The 17,461-nt window shown below is 45.6% G+C and overlaps 1 long non-coding RNA gene across 1 annotated transcript; it reads left to right on the forward strand.

Annotated features, from left to right (window-relative positions):
• The first annotated feature begins 10,309 nt into the window (after positions 1-10,309).
• Positions 10,310-15,395, forward strand: LOC106604023 (uncharacterized). The gene is made up of 3 exons (XR_001328565.2): positions 10,310-10,459; positions 11,563-11,754; positions 15,350-15,395. It is a non-coding gene; the product is annotated as an uncharacterized lncRNA (long non-coding RNA).
• Positions 15,396-17,461: the final 2,066 nt, after the last annotated feature.

The raw sequence follows: 17,461 nt of genomic DNA on the forward strand, positions 1-17,461 counted from the left end.
TAGTCACCCCCTAGCTACAACCAATGTCCCCTCCCGGTGCTCAAGACCCCTAGCAGCAGAGCCAGGGGACATTGTGTACCCTTCTGAGGCAGAGGGTGAAGGGGACAAGCCCGGAATGGGAGGATTGTGGGAGGGAAAGAGAGAGGTCTTTCATGTGGTGTAGAGGAACAGAGAGAGAAAGAGAGGAACAGAGACAGAGAGAGAGACAGAGACAGAGAGAGAGACAGAGACAGAGAGAGAGACAGAGAGAGAGACAGAGAGAGACAGAGAGAGAGACAGAGAGAGAGAGACAGAGAGAGACAGAGAGAGAGACAGAGAGAGAGAGACAGAGAGAGACAGAGAGAGACAGAGAGAGACAGAGAGAGAGAGACAGAGAGAGACAGAGAGAGACAGAGAGAGAGAGTGAGAGACAGAGAGAGAGAGAGATTTTAGCCCAACATTATTACCTTTTGAACAGTGATGTGGATGATTTGATTTGTTCTGATCTCTCTCTCTCTCTCTCAATTCAATTCAATTCAAGGGGCTTTATAAGCATGGAAAACATGTGTTAACATCGCCAAAGCAAGTGAAATAGATAATATACAAAAATGAAATAAACAATAAAAATTAACAGTAAACATTTAACATACAGAAGTTTCAAAAGAATAATGACATTACAAATGTCATACAGTGTTGTAACGATGTACAAATGGTTAATGTATCTCACTCTCTGTCTCTCTGTAAGGTTTAACTGGCGGCAGAGAAGTCAGACGCAGGAGAGCAATAACTGTGTTTCCAACGGCACAGTTTATTAACAAAACCCACCGGAAAACAGAATAATAAAATCAATGGGTACATAACCCAACGCACACCAGGACAGACGTGCACAAGCACTTACAATAAATAAAATGATCACCGACAAGGACATGGGGGGGAAGCAGAGGGTTAAATACACAACATGTAATTGATGGGATTGGAACCAGGTGTGAAGGAAGACAAGACAAAACCAAAGGAACATTTACATTTACATTTTAGTCATTTAGCAGACGCTCTTATCCAGAGCGACTTACAAATTGGTGCATTCACCTTATAATATCCAGTGGAACAACCACTTTACAATAGTACATCTATATATTTTTTTTGGGGGGGGGGGGTAGAATGATTACTTTATCCTATCCTAGGTATTCCTTAAAGAGGTGGGGTTTCAGGTGTCTCCGGAAGGTGGTGATTGACTCCGCTGTCCTGGCGTCGTGAGGGAGCTTGTTCCACCATTGGGGTGCCAGAGCAGCGAACAGAGCAGCGATGGCTAGAAGGTTGGTGACTTCGACCGCCGAATGAACAAGGAGAGGGACCGACTTCGGAGGAAGTCATGACACTCTCAGTCTCTCTCTCAGTCTCTCAGTCTCTCCATCTCTCTCTGTCTCAGTCTCTCCGTCTCTCCATCTCTCTCTCTCTCCCTCAGTCTCAGTCTCTCCATCTCTCCATCTCTCATCTCTCCATCTCTCCCTCAGTCTCTCCATCTCTCCGTCTCTCTCTCTGTCTCTCCATCTCTCTCTCAGTCTCTTCATCTCTCCCTCAATCTCCCTCAGTCTCTCCATCTCTCTCTCAGTCTCTCCATCTCTCCCTCAATCTCCCTCAGTCTCTCTGTCTCTCCATCTCTCTCTCAGTCTCTCCATCTCTCCCTCAGTCTCTCCATCTCTCTCTCTGTCTCTGTCTCTCCATGTCTCTCTGTCTCTGTCTCTCCATGTCTCTCCCTCTCTGTCTCTCTCTCCTCTTCCTCTCCTCTTCCTCTCTCTCTCTCTCCTCTTCCTCTCCTCTTCCTCTCTCTCTCTCCTCTTCCTCTCTCTCTAGGAAGTGAACAAACTGCTTTGTTTTAATCCCAGAGTTCTAAGGGAGTAGATAGCAGCACATAGGGTCTCTTTGAGGAGCTGGTACACACATAGTCCCCCACACCATTACCCTCTACCTTCATCCCTACTCTGTGAAATATCTTCATTTATGGTTTGGCAGTCAAGCGACTTCCTGTGAGCTTACAACCCCAGATCTCCAGATTCCTACAGAGACAAAGAAGACTGGCTGTGCACCCTAGCCTGGAAGCTATTTATAACCTGCTAAGGGGGAGGGTGGGGGAGGGAGGGAGGGAGAGAGAGAGAATGTGTGTGGGAGAGGAAGGGAGGGAGGGTGAGAGGGAGAAGGAGAGAGAAGAGAGAGGTTGAGGGAGAGAGGGGAGAAGACGAGTAGGGGAATTTCATTGGCTATGAATGGCAACAAACACACACACACACACACACACAGAACACACACACACACACACACACACACACACACACACACACACACACACACACACACACACACACACACACACACACACAGTACTGCTCTTTCATGGTTTATGAAATGTTCATGTGTGCTCCTCCAACCTCAGTTTATCCACAGAGGGCTCTATGTACATCAGTGTGTTTCAACTGCAGTTTATCCACAGAGGGCTCTGCCAGTCTCCTCTACCAGCCTCCTCTACCAGCCTCCACTACCAGCCTCCTCTGCCAGCCTCCTCTGCCAGCCTCCTCTGCCAGCCTCCTCTGCCAGCCTCCTCTGCCAGCCTCCTCTACCAGCCTCCTCTACCAGCCTCCTCTATCAGCCTCCTCTGCCAGCCTCCTCTGCCAGCCTCCTCTACCAGCCTCCTCTGCCAGCCTCCTCTGCCAGCCTCCTCTGCCAGCCTCCTCTTTTTACATTTGTAGGTCCCGCTTGTGTTTGTGTGGGCAATGAGTGCCAGGCAAGTGGCAGTCTTTTTTGGGGTGTCTAATCCCATCACATTATAACGTGTGTGCCTGTGTGTGTATAACCTGTGTGTCCGTCCCAGTCCCCGTGGCGTGACTCAGCTGATGAGGAAGTCGGATCAGCTCAACCTGGACATTCAGGTAGCACTCAGTGCCGATAGCTCCTCCCACTCTGACACGCCCCCCCCCGACAACAACCAAGAACAACCACATCACCTACGACAACCACAACCACAACAGCCTGAATCCCAACCGGTAAATCAGATTGACTGTAAACATACAAGTGGCGGTAGAATTTCATAGAATGGCCAAATCTGAAGAGAAAATGGCACACATCTGGAGAAGTGCAGTTGGTATAGGGATGTTGTGGGGGAGAGTCCAACAATGGGGCTATGAGTCAGAGGATATTTCACTATGGAAGCTAGTTTTATAATGTAACAGGAGACAAACGGCGGAGAGACGTGGGTTTAACTCTGGACACATGAAAGGCGAGGATGTATACGAAGGGTACGAGGCAACAGAAGACGAACAGCAGAGGGGCTACTGGCTTTGGAGAAAACGGGAAACGGGCCGATAAACCCGTAAGAGAGTTTGCGGGATTCCACCCAGAGGGGCGGATCCTGGGTGGACAGCCATACCTTCTGACCTAGCCGATACCGGAGATACCGGTGGCAATCTGCTTGTCGTCGATACTTGGAGGTGGTCTTGAGGAAGGTCGACCGGGCTCTCCTCCAGGCACGAAAACAGAGGCGGATAAACATCTGGGCAGAAGGTATGCCGACCTCATCTTCCTGCTCAGGGAAGAGCAGGGGCTGATACCCCAGGGAACACTCAAAAGGTGATAGGTCCGTGGCCGAGCAGGGAAGGGTGTTGCGGGCGTATTCGACCCACAAAAGCTGCTGGCTCCAGGTGGTGGGGTTTGCGGAGACCAGGCAGTGCAGAGTAGTCTCAAGGTCCTGGTTGGCTCGCTCCGACTGGCCGTTGGACTGGGGGTGGAACCCGGAGGAAAGGCTGGCCGACAACCCAATGAGGGTACAGAACGCCTTCCAGAACTGGGATGAGAGCTGAGGACCCCGGTCGGAGACCATGTCTACTGGTAGACCATGGATCTGGAAGAAGTGCTGCACTATGAGCTGGGCCATCTCTTTGGCAGAGGCTAGTTTGGGGAGAGGAATGAAGTGGGTGGCTTTGAAAAACTGATCCACCACGGTCAGGTTGGCAGTGTTGCCATCAGACGAGGGAAAGACCCGTGACAAGGTCCAGGGAGATTTGAGACCAGGGCTGGTGAGGGACAGGCAAAGGTTGGAGGAGACCAGCCAGAGTCTTGATATGTGCACAAACCGTGCAAGCGGTGACGAATGCGGACATGGTAGGCCAAAAAAAGTGTTGTCGCACAAAAGCCAGGGTCCGACCGGAGCCCGGAGGAGTGGGCCAAATATCCGAGTGGTCAGTAATCCAGATAGGTGGGGTAAAGGTACAGAACAGCAGGCAGTCTCAGGGTCAGGGCAGGCAGAAGTAATCCAGAAGGGGGAAGGACAGAACAGCAGGCATAGTAGGGCAGGCAGAGGCTGGCGCAGAATGGTCAACACCGGGAAGACTAGGAATACTAGGAAAAAGGAACAATCGAGAGACAGGAGCAGAGGGAAAACCGCTGGTAGGCTTGACGAAACAAAACGAACTGGCAACAGACAAACAGAGAACACGGGTATAAATACACTGGGGATAATGGGGAAGATGGGCAACACCTGGAGGGAGGTGGAGACAATCACAAAGACAGGTGAAACAGATCAGGGTTGGACAATGAGAGAATATTTCACTATGGAAGCTAGTGTTATTTAATGTACAGTAATGGGGTTCAGAGTGAGAGAATATTTCACTATGGAAGCTTGTGTTATTTACTGTACAGTAATGGGGTTCAGAGTGAGAGAATATTTCACTATGGAAGCTAGTGTTATTTAATGTACAGTAATGGGGTTCAGAGTGAGAGTATATTTCACTATGGAAGCTAGTGTTATTTAATGTACAGTAATGGGGTTCAGAGTGAGAGAATATTTCACTATGGAAGCTAGTGTTATAATCTACAGTAATGGGGTTCAGAGTGAGAGTATATTTCACTATGGAAGCTAGTGTTATTTAATGAACAGTAATGGGGTTCAGAGTGAGAGAATATTTCACTATGGAAGCTAGTGTTATTTAATGTACAGTAATGGGGTTCAGAGTGAGAGTATATTTCACTATGGAAGCTAGTGTTATTTAATGTACAGTAATGGGGTTCAGAGTGAGAGAATATTTCACTATGGAAGCTAGTGTTATTTAATGTACAGTAATGGGGTTCAGAGTGAGAGTATATTTCACTATGGAAGCTAGTGTTATTTAATGAACAGTAATGGGGTTCAGAGTGAGAGTATATTTCACTATGGAAGCTTGTGTTATTTAATGTACAGTAATGGGGTTCAGAGTGAGAGAATATTTCACTATGGAAGCTAGTGTTATTTAATGTACAGTAATGGGGTTCAGAGTGAGAGAATATTTCACTATGGAAGCTTGTGTTATTTACTGTACAGTAATGGGGTTCAGAGTGAGAGAATATTTCACTATGGAAGCTAGTGTTATTTAATGTACAGTAATGGGGTTCAGAGTGAGAGTATATTTCACTATGGAAGCTAGTGTTATTTAATGAACAGTAATGGGGTTCAGAGTGAGAGTATATTTCACTATGGAAGCTAGTGTTATTTAATGTACAGTAATGGGGTTCAGAGTGAGAGTATATTTCACTATGGAAGCTAGTGTTATTTAATGTACAGTAATGGGGTTCAGAGTGAGAGAATATTTCACTATGGAAGCTAGTGTTATTTAATGTACAGTAATGGGGTTCAGAGTGAGAGAATATTTCACTATGGAAGCTTGTGTTATTTACTGTAGAGTAATGGGGTTCAGAGTGAGAGAATATTTCACTATGGAAGCTAGTGTTATAATGTACAGTAATGGGGTTCAGAGTGAGAGAATATTTCACTATGGAAGCTAGTGTTATAATGTACAGTATGTCAACACAGGATGTTAGGTATTGGGCGATGGCCACTGTTTTGTAATCCCCCCCCACACACACTGTTCTGTTGACACACGCACACACACACACAGACAGACAGACAGACAAACAGACAGACAGACAGACAGACAGACAGACAGACAGACAGACAGACAGACAGACAGACAGACAGACAGACAGACAGACAGACAGACAGACAGACAGACAGACAGACAGACAGACAGACAGACAGACAGACAGACAGACAGACAGACAGGCCTCAGCCACCCAGCAGTTATAACGTGTTGCCATGTGTGCAGACATCTATTTAATCTGGGGTTGAATTAATGAACAGTAATTGTTTTGGATCAAACCCAAACCTGTTGTTTTTCCATCATTAAATATTTGTATAAATCAGGCTGTGTGGTGGTGGTGGTGGCGGTAGGGACAAGGAGGTATTCAGTGTGTGTGTGTTCTGCTTTCGACTGGTATACAGCTGTAAGCATTAATCCCTTAAAGAGAGGAACTCCTAACTCGCACCCTCATGCAATCTGGCAACCCTGTCCAGTACAGTCCCAGCCTACAGTTATTGTAACACTAAAACCTAGTTTGACATCACATTTAGGGTAGATAACACTAGGGCTTCACGAGCGGCTCAGTGGTCTAAGGTACTGCATCTCAGTGCTAGCTGTGCCACTAGAGATTCTGGGTTCGAGTCCAGGCTCTGTTGCAGCCGGCCGCGACCGGGAGACCCATTGGGCGGTGCACAATTGGCCCAGCGTCGTCCGGGTTAGGGGAGGGTTTGGCCGGCAGGGATGTCCTTGTCCCATGGCGCACTAGCGATTCCTGTGGCGGGCCGGGCGCAGTGCAGGCTGACACGGTCGCCAGGTGTACGGTGTTTCCTCTGACACATTGGTGCGGCTGGCTTCCCGGGTTAAGCAGGGCATTGTGTCAAGAAGCAGTGCGGCTTGGCTGAGTTGTGTTTCAGAGGACGCACGGCTCTCTCGACCTTCGCCTCTCCCGAGTCTGTATGGGAGTTGCAGCGATGAGGCAAGACTGTAACTACCAATTGGATAGAAAAAGGGGTAAAAGTAAAATTTTTTTTATTGTTATAAAAAATAAAAGGATAGTTAACACTGACTAAACAAGATGGCTCCTGTCCTGTGATGTTTAGGCTCTGTGTTTTTACTTGTCCTTTAAAACCTGTTGGGGCTACAGGTTAGCAATGAACCCCGAGTCGGGATTGCTAACAAGGCTGGAAATTCAAAACATCAAAAATCTAATAATTTCAATTTCTCAAACAATCAACTATTTTACACAATTTAAAAGATAAACATCTCCTTAATCTAACCACATTGTTCGATTTTCAAAGAGGCTTTACGGCAAAAGCATAAAGTTAGATTATGTTAGGACAGTACATAGCCACAAAAGTACAAACATCCATTTTCAATTCAAGGTCAGGCGTCACCAAAAGCAGAAACCAGCTAGAATTATGCACTAACCTTTGTCAATCTCCATCAGATGACACTCCTAGGACATTATGTTATACAATACATGCATTTTTTGTTCCATCAAGTTCATATTTATATCCAAAAACAGCATTTTACAGTAGCGTGAAATTCAGATTTTTTTCTTCTCTGAAATGCTTCCGGTGAACATAACATAATTACTATTCGAAAACATTGGTAAATTATAATATTGTCATTCAAAGAATAATATATTATCATCTCGTAATTGCTACCGAATGGCCAGATCTCAAAATAACTTTACTGGGAAATCACATTTCGCAATAAACGGGGTGCTATGCTAAGAACAATAAGCTATACAGTTAGCATCATCTAATATCGATAATAACATTGTAAATATCCCCTTACCTTTGATTATCTCCATCAGAAGACAGGCATCCCAGGTCCGGAAGGCATCCCAGGTCCGGAACAAATGTGGTTTCTTTTGACAAAGTTCATAATTTATGTCCAAATAACACCAAGTAGTTAGCGTTCATTATGCTCCCACAAAACGTGGTGGGGGGGGGGTGTAAAATCACGCCGAAAAGCTAAAAAAACCTAGTAAATAATCTATTTACGTTCGTTCAAACATGTCAAACGTTGTTTAGCATTAATCTTTTGGTCCATTTTTAACGTTAAACATCAGTAATATTTTCACACAACCTATCCTATGTCTAGATAAACAATTATGACAAACTCACGCTTCTCAGATTTATGCGCAGGCGCAAAAAAATGAAGTGACGACATGTCAACTTCCTTGCATTCTAATTTGCTCTCTGTTTATCATAGACGCTTCAAACAACTTTATAAAGATCGTTGACATCTAGTGGAAGCCGTAGGAGTTGCGAAATGAATCCTTTCTCACTATGGTATCTATAAAACAATGACACTAAATAGTACAGTCACAAAATTCAATTTTTTTTGGATCTATTTTTCACAGGTTTTTGCCTGCAATATGAGTTTTGTTATACTTACAGACACCATTCAAACTGTTTTAGAAAATTCAGAGTGTTTTCTATCCGAATGTGTTAATAATATGCATATCCTAGCTTCTGAGTTGGTGTAGGAGGCAGTTAAAAATGGGCACATATTTTTTTCAAAATTTCTCAATACTGCCCCCTAGCCCCAACAGGTTAAAGCTAATACCAGCAACCTCTTAACCTTTAATTTCCCTTAGTTCCAATCTGGCAACCGGAGTTAACCCACCAATCAATAGTAACCAGTCTCTGACATCGTTAATTCTTATTGGGTGACAGGATCACCTCTAAAATGAACCAATCTTTATCAAGTGCCAATCTGGGAACTCGGCACCCTAGCAACAATGCAAATCAGGAATCCTGAGTATTGTATTTCCGGTTCTCCCTTAATAAATACACTCATCCGTAAAGATGGCCAACCTGGCAACCTGTCTGGCAGACAGGCACTAGATAAACCTTAGAAATACTCAACTGTGTCTGCTTTGCTTTTGGCAGGTTAGATTTACTGAAGTTAATCAATTATTTGAAATTGATTAGTTTAACACTTTATACAAATGCATTTTTTTTCTCAAGGTGGCCAGAGCCAACCCCCCCCTCCCCCATTGAGTTAACAGAGGTCATGCTATAGCATAGCCCCCCCCCCTGAACCTCTTCATCCAAGTCTTCATCAGTATTACATAGAGATCTGTGTCCTCTACCCTCCTCACAAAGGACAGTCCTGTCAGCTATCTAATACAGATCTCTCTCTTATTTATAAATCTATATATATATATATGGAATGAACAGGAGTCCTCTGAAAGCGTTTTTCCCTAAAGTCAGGCTTTTCCCAGCACTCTTCCTGATTCTAATCAGGGTTGTAATGAAGAGTTATGATAATGGTTTAACTGAAGTACTGAAGTGGGACGCTGTCTGTCTGTCCTCATTTACTTGTGGTGAATAGGTGTGTCTCTCTCTCTGTCTGTGGGTGTGTGTGTGTGTGTGTGTGTGTGTGTGTGTGTGTGTGTGTGTGTGTGTGTGTGTGTGTGTGTGTGTATATGTCTTAATGTGCCCCAACTATAATCTGCCCCAACTATAATATGCTCCAACTATAATCTGCTCCAACTATATAATCTGCTCCAACTATAATCTGCCCCAACTATAATCTGCCCCAACTATAATCTGCTCCAACTATAATCTGCTCCAACTGTAACCTGAGAGAGTAACTATAATCTGCCCCAACTATAATCTGCCCCAACTATAATCTGCTCCAACTATAATCTGCCCCAACTATAATGTGCCCCAACTATAATCTGCTCCAACTATAATCTGCCCCAACTGTAATCTGCCCCAACTATAATCTGCCCCAACTATAATCTGAGAGAGTAACTATAATCTGCTATGGACTCAGTGATGCCTCTATCCTATCTGGGCATGCCCAGTGGTGGAGGTTCCAGCAGAGAACATTCCTTCAGGATGGAAGGACGGAGTCCTGGAGACAGATGGCTATTGTGAGGATGGGTGAGGAGGGATGATGAGGGGCATGGTCTGGTAGTGGGCCAGGGGCCTTAGGGTCATCAAGACTGGAAAACATGCTGTTTACTGGAATCACTGCCACTCCTTCCATTGACACACAGTGCATCATAAGGTCAATGAATGGCCTGGGGGGGAGGGGGGAGTGGGAACAACACATGAACAGTCAAGTGACGCAGGGGGTTATACAGTGATGGACTTTCCACTAGCATCACTGAGGAGAAGGAAGGAAGGAAAGAGAGAGAGACAGAGAGAGAGAGAGAGAGAGAGAGAGAGAGAGAGAGAGAGGCGGAGAGAGCGAGAGCAAGAGAGAGAGAGAGAGGCGGAGAGAGAGAGAGAGAGAGAGAGAGAGAGAGAGAGGCGGAGAGAGCGAGAGCGAGAGAGAGAGAGAGAGAGAGAGAGAGAGAGAGAGAGGCGGAGAGAGCGAGAGCAAGAGAGAGAGAGAGAGAGAGAGAGAGAGAGAGAGAGAGAGAGAGAGAGAGAGAGGCGGAGAGAGCGAGAGCAAGAGAGAGAGAGAGAGAGAGCGAGAGAGAGATAAAGAGAGGAAGAGACAGAGAAGGAGGGAAAGGGAGACCAATGATGGTTTCCATTTAGCTGGATACCATACACTTTAAACTCTACAGCAGCAACTCATTCATCTACACTTTAAACTCTACAGTAGCAACAGAAGCCAGTCAGATAGAGGTACAGTATGGCGATCTGCTATAAAGAGACTGGAGAGAGGGAGAGATAGTGATGGAGGACAGAGGGAGAGAGATGAGACTGATGGAGGACAGAGAGAGAGAGATGAGACTGATGGAGGACAGAGGGAGAGAGATGAGAGACTGATGGAGGACAGAGGGAGAGAGATGAGAGACTGATGGAGGACAGAGAGAGAGAGATGAGACTGATGGAGGACAGAGGGAGAGAGATGAGATACTGATGGAGGACAGAGGGAGAGAGGGAGAGATACTGATGGAGGACAGAGGGAGAGAGATGAGAGACTGGTGGATTACAGAGGGAGAGAGATGAGAGACTGGTGGAGGACAGAGAGAGAGATGAGAGACTGATGGAGGACAGAGGGAGAGAGATGAGAGACTGATGGAGGACAGAGGGAGAGAGATGAGAGACTGATGGAGGACAGAGGGAGAGAGATGAGACTGGTGGAGGACAGAGGGAGAGAGATGAGAGACTGATGGAGGACAGAGGGAGAGAGATGAGAGACTGATGGAGGACAGAGAGAGAGAGATGAGAGACTGATGGAGGACAGAGGGAGAGAGATGAGACTGATGGAGGACAGAGATGAGACTGATGGAGGACAGAGGGAGAGAGATGAGAGACTGATGGAGGACAGAGGGAGAGAGATGAGAGACTGGTGGAGGACAGAGGGAGAGAGATGAGATACTGATGGAGGACAGAGAGAGAGAGATGAGAGACTGATGGAGGACAGAGGGAGAGAGATGAGACTGATGGAGGACAGAGATGAGACTGATGGAGGACAGAGGGAGAGAGATGAGACTGATGGAGGACAGAGATGAGACTGGTGGAGGACAGAGATGAGACTGGTGGAGGGAGAGATGAAGAGAGGAGAGAGACTGATGGTGGAGAGAGGCAGAGGAGGGAGACTGATGGAGGGAGAGAGAGTGGAGGAGGGAGACTGATGGAGGAAGAGAGGCAGAGATGGACCCTGAATGTCAAACAAATAAGGGGCAGGATTTAGAGTTTTTGAACTTGTTTATTTTGAGTGTTCTTATGGTACATCCTCCATGGACGTACCCCCCGTCTCACGTCTCTCCCTGCCCCCACAGAGTGCTCCTGTCGTGGGAAGGATGGCGAGCAGAGGCTTGGTGCAGGACCACAGTACCTCCAGACCTCCAGACAGACTGCCAAAGATCACACTGTCCAGGCCCAGACAACAATCTCACCCCCTGTTCGGCAGCGGACCCCTTACCCACTCTTCCCTCCACACCCCTACACACCTCAGCTACAGACGGAGCAAGGTAAGACATGATACTCTGTTAAACTGTGTGTGTGTGAGAGAGATGTTTGTGATGCCAGTGGGTTTTCCCTGATCAATGCCACCAGCTCTATGCCTGATATGAGAGAGAGAGAGAGAGAGAGAGAGAGAGAGAGAGAGAGAGAGAGAGAGAGAGAGAGAGAGAGAGAGAGAGAGAGAGAGAGAGAGAGAGAGAGAGAGAGAGAGAGAGAGAGAGAGAGAGAGAGAGAGAGAGAGAGACAGAGAGAGAGAGAGAGAGAGAGAGAGAGAGAGAGAGAGAGAGAGAGAGAGAGAGAGAGAGAGGATCTCTTTAGTAGCTAAACATAGTCAGGGGCCCAGTGAGAGCGTCTACCTTGCTTCCTCTGATCGTGTGTGTGTTCATGTGTACAGCATGTGGGTTGATGGTTCCGTCCAGCTCCAGTTTTCAACAAGAGCTCACAGTGTCCATGCAGTATTAGACGTTCCTCCTCTTTCTCCAAATGTCCAATTTCGAAGTTTTTTGTTGTTGTTGCTCCTGATGCTCTGTATCGTTCCATTTCGTCAAATTTTCGAGAGTTAAGGGTAAAGTTTAGGCACTCACTCTGAATGGTTAAAGTAAAAGGTTTAAAGGTTTGGGATAGAGATAAAACCCCAATTATAAAACCATTATCCACAACTGAGATCCAGCACACAACCATCTGATCCAGAGTCATGGGATTACAGCCATCCACCACCCCCTGTCCACAACACCCTACCTAAACCCAAGACTACTTGAACTTTCGGTTATCAGTGCGACGGTAACTCACCCGCATTTCGATTAGAGAAAACATTCCGTAGCTGCAGGCGGGTCATTTAGATTAGAGAAAACATTCCGTAGCTGCAGGCGGGTCATTTAGATTAGAGAAAACATTCTGTAGCTGCAGGCGGGTCATTTAGATTAGAGAAAACATTCCGTAGCTGCAGGCGGGTCATTTAGATTAGAGAAAACATTCCGTAGCTGCAGGCGGGTCATTTAGATTAGAGAAAACATTCAGTAGCTGCAGGCGGGTCATTTAGATTAGAGAAAACATTCAGTAGCTGCAGGCGGGTCATTTAGATTAGAGAAAACATTCAGTAGCTGCAGGCGGGTCATTTAGATTAGAGAAAACATTCCGTAGCTGCAGGCGGGTCATTTAGATTAGAGAAAACATTCAGTAGCTGCAGGCGGGTCATTTAGATTAGAGAAAACATTCCACAGCTGCAAGTGGCATCAAACCGCCAACCTTGGCTTTTATACTTATTCAAACAACACCCTCCAGGTGGCAGTATGCCCCCCTCCCTCAGGTTGTTTACCAACTCATACAGGTAGTAGAAGAAGAAAATGCACCAGGCCATGCTCTCACAGACACCGTAATGGGACAGATACTAAGTTGAGTATTCTATCCAAGTCTATGATGTAGATGAGCGATGAGGTTCGGGTGCCAGGGGTCGTGGGATCACACTGATGTCTTAGAGCGGGTTTATTTTCCGCCAACAATGACTGATACACCACAGCTGTCTAAACCACACACACTTCTTCTTCCCAAGGGTTGTGTATAAACATAGGTTCTTAAATTAGGTTTAGTAAATCTAGCAGAGAATCTCAGAGTCCCTGGATTCCCTCACTGTCTTTCTCTCTCTGTCTCTCTCTCTCTCTCTCTCTCTCTCTCTCTCTGTCTCTCTCTCTGTCTCTCTCTCTCTGTCTCTCTCTCTGTCTCTCTCTCTGTCTCTCTCTCTCTCTCTCTCTCTCTCTCTCTCTCGTCCTCTCTCGTCCTCTCCTATTCAACATCTATCTATCATCACCACTGCCTCAGCCGCTCGTGTCCTCCTTTTCTACATTTCTCCTCTCCTCTCCTCTCCTCTCCTCTCCTCTCCTCTCCTCTCCTCTCCTCTCTCCTCTGATCTTGAAACCAGTTCATTCAGAGGAGTGTGGAGGCAGAGAGCTAGGACACACACACACACACACACACACACACACACACACACACACACACACACACACACACACATACACAGCCAGCCCCTCCACAAGCACAAGCAGCCAAGAGCAACGTCCAGTATTTTCCCCAGTGTTTATGCAGTATAATCCCACTGTAATAGTGGTTGGTTTGTTTGACTATGAACATGGGAGACACTCAAACATCACACTGGAGGAGTCAACTGTTTATCTAAACGGCTGTTGACTGCAGGGGCCGAGTAGCGAATTAAGGAAATAGGACGAAGACAACTTTACATTCCTGATGATATTCAGTACAGTTCTCAGTCAGCTAAGGGCAACCATCTCAAAATAGGCCAAAGTAGCGAATTTTTTGAGGAATTTATATTTTATTTATAATGCTAAAATATGATACACATACTGAGAGTTAATTCACAATCACACTGGGTCGTACTGGGTCGCACTGGGTCACACTGGGTCGTACTGGGTTACACTGGGTCGTACTGGGTCGTACTGGGTCGCACTGGCTCACACTGGGTCGTACTGGCTCGCACTGGGTCGCACTGGGTTGTACTAGATCACACTGGGTCACACTGGGTCGTACTGGGTCGCACTGGGTCGTACTGGGTTGTACTGGCTCACACTGGGTTGTACTGGGTCACACTGGGCCGTACTGGGTCGTACTGGGTCGCACTGGGTCGTACTGGGTCGCACTGGGTCGTACTGGGTCACACTGGGTCGCACTGAGTCGTACTGGGTCGTACTGGGTCGCACTGGGTCAGACTGGGTCAGACTGGGTCACACTGGGTCACACTGGGTCGTACTGGGTCACACTGGGTCGTACTGGGTCACACTGGGTCGCACTTTGTCGCACTGGGTCACACTGGGTCGCACTGGGTCATACTGGGTCGTACTGGGTTACACTGGGCCGTACTGGGTCACACTGGGTCGTACTGGGTCAAACTGGGTCGTACTGGGTTACACTGGGTCGTACTGGGTCGTACTGGGTCAGACTGGGTCAGACTGGGTCAGACTGGGTCGTACTGGGTCACACTGGGTCGTACTGGGTCAGACTGGGTCATACTGGGTCACACTGGGCCGTACTGGGTCACACTGGGCCGTACTGGGTCACACTGGGTCGTACTGGGTTACACTGGGTCGTACTGGGTCGTACTGGGTCACACTGGGTCACACTGTGTCGTACTGGGTCGTACTAGGTCACACTGGGTCAGACTGGGTCACACTGGGTCACACTGGGTCGTACTGGGTCACACTGGGTCGTACTGGGTCACACTGGGTCACACTGGGTCGTACTGGGTCACACTGGGTCGTACTGGGTCGTACTGGGTCAGACTGGGTCAGACTGGGTCAGACTGGGTCACACTGGGTCAGACTAGGTCACACTGGGTTATTGAAGAACCAAGTCCCATACTACTCATACATGTGTCTGTGTATCTCTGTGTGTCTCTGTGTGTGTGTGTGTTGTGCGTGTGTCTCAGTGTGTGTGTGTGTGTGTGTGTGTGTGTGTGTGTGTCTCTGTGTGTGTGTGTGTGTGTGTGTGTGTGTGTGTGTGTGTGTGTGTGTGTGTGTGTGTGTGTGTGTGTGTGTGTGTGCGCACGTGTGCATATATGTGTGTATGATATTCTTTGTCTCTGTTTCTTGTCAGGGTGGACCCAGAATGACCAGCGCATCAACAGGTAAGATTACCTTTATCTGATGGTGTTTATCTGGGGTAAAACTGGGCTCACACACACACACACACACACACACACACACACACACACACACACACACACACACACACACACACACACACACACAGAGTGTTTGTGTATCGACCCGTCTCAATAGCAAGAAGGGTCACTCCACATGTAAATTTAGCAGAAGAGCTTTGATATTGCTTGTACATACAGTGAGTAGGATTTTGTCCCCAAAATTTGCATTTAAAAAGTGATCAGTTTGTTACAAATCAGGTTCAATTATAAGTTGGTACTGTTTTTAGTTCTTGCTCTCTAAAAGCACTGATTTATATATTTAATAACAGACAAATTGTAATCCAAAAAAGTGAATTGATAAATCAACCCCAGATAGTTGTACTCAATGACGACATCTAATATGTCAGGATCACAGTAGAAAGTAAAAAGTGTTCCTCTGCTGCGTTGCCCGGGTAACGTACTACCTTAGGTTGGTCTACATCGCTATTCAGTTTCACACCAGTTAGAAAGGAATACAACGCATACCGTTTACAGGAAACTCACGCAAACATCTTCAGATGAAGTTGAGTGGGGGAAAAAAAAGGAATGGGGCGGTGAAATACATTTTTTTTGTCATAGATAGAAAAAGGAACTCATGAATGTTGATTTGAATGTGCAAAACAGTCAGGAATGATCTGCAAGGAAGGTGAACCCTTTTGAATATAAAATGAAAAACTGATTTGGCTCATTATTGTATATGGTCCAAATCAGAATGATCCACACTTCTTCGGAAATATTTATACCAATCTATTTAAACTTACAGGCAACAAACGATCAAATCATTATGGTAGGAGACTATAAAAAAAAGTGTTAAGTAACTCAATGGACCGTAAAGGAATTCACTCTACAAACTATCATCACCGTGCCCTTAAGGACATCACAAATATTATGGACACATGAAATAGTGGATATTTGGAGACTAAAAACAGTGAGATATACATGGAGGACGACTTGCTTGTCTCTTTTCTCTCTTTCGCATCAAAGGTTTAAAAAAGTTTTCATACGAAACAGAATGAGTTCTTAACTAAGACAAAATAATTTATAAAACAGATTTTTTTCCAGTACCATATTGGTTCAGCAAAATCCCATTATTGTTCAGGATACCTTTAAATGTACATTCAGAGGTCATTCAATATACATGTAGACGGGGATATTGGACATTTAATCAAAGTCTACTGGAGGACAATTTGTTCTTAACTAAGACAAAATAATTTATAAAACAGATTTTTTTTCCAGTACAATATTGGTTCAGCAAAATCCTATTATTGTTCAGGATACCTTTAAAATGTACATTCAGAGGTCATTCAATATACATCAGTAAAGAAAAAGCAGTTTCTGTCTAAAGAGACAAGACTAACAAGGGAAATACAGGAACTAACTGTACAGGTAGATAGCAATAGAAATTGTAATACAGAACAAATGCAGATACAAAACAAGTTAGAGATAAAACAAAAAGAACTGGAGGAACTTATTCCAGAATAATCTAAAGTAATCTATTACAAAAATATAAAGCAAACTGGGATGGAATATGGAGAAAAATGCACCAGATCAGACAGGTTTTTGCATGAACGATACGTTGGAGACAATATACGACGACTACTAGAAAGAATATAACATGACACATCATCTAAGAAAGGGATTTGAAGTAAGACTGGATTTTATATATCAATGCCTGAATTTTCTCAATTTCGGAGAGTCTCTTATTCAATGGATAAAAGTAATGTATAACAAACCCAAGTGTAAAATAGTAAATAGTAGCAAGGAGTTAAACAAGGGTGTGCACTGTCACCATATTAATTCATTATGGCCATTGAAAAAGGCTAGCTATTAAAATCTGATCAAATAACAGAGGATTAGAAATCCAAGTTTCCCAAACAAATGTGTCCATGTATAAAGGATCAAAACTGGCATAAATAGGAAATTATACAAGTTTAATTTGAGGACCAGGTTATTGGCCACTGTGCCATACAGATGGCAAAATAGCTGGGAAGAGATTTTTGATCTACCGATTCCATGGCACAGTG

Source organism: Salmo salar, chromosome ssa04, assembly GCF_905237065.1.
Source record: "Salmo salar chromosome ssa04, Ssal_v3.1, whole genome shotgun sequence".
NCBI lineage: Eukaryota > Metazoa > Chordata > Actinopteri > Salmoniformes > Salmonidae > Salmo > Salmo salar.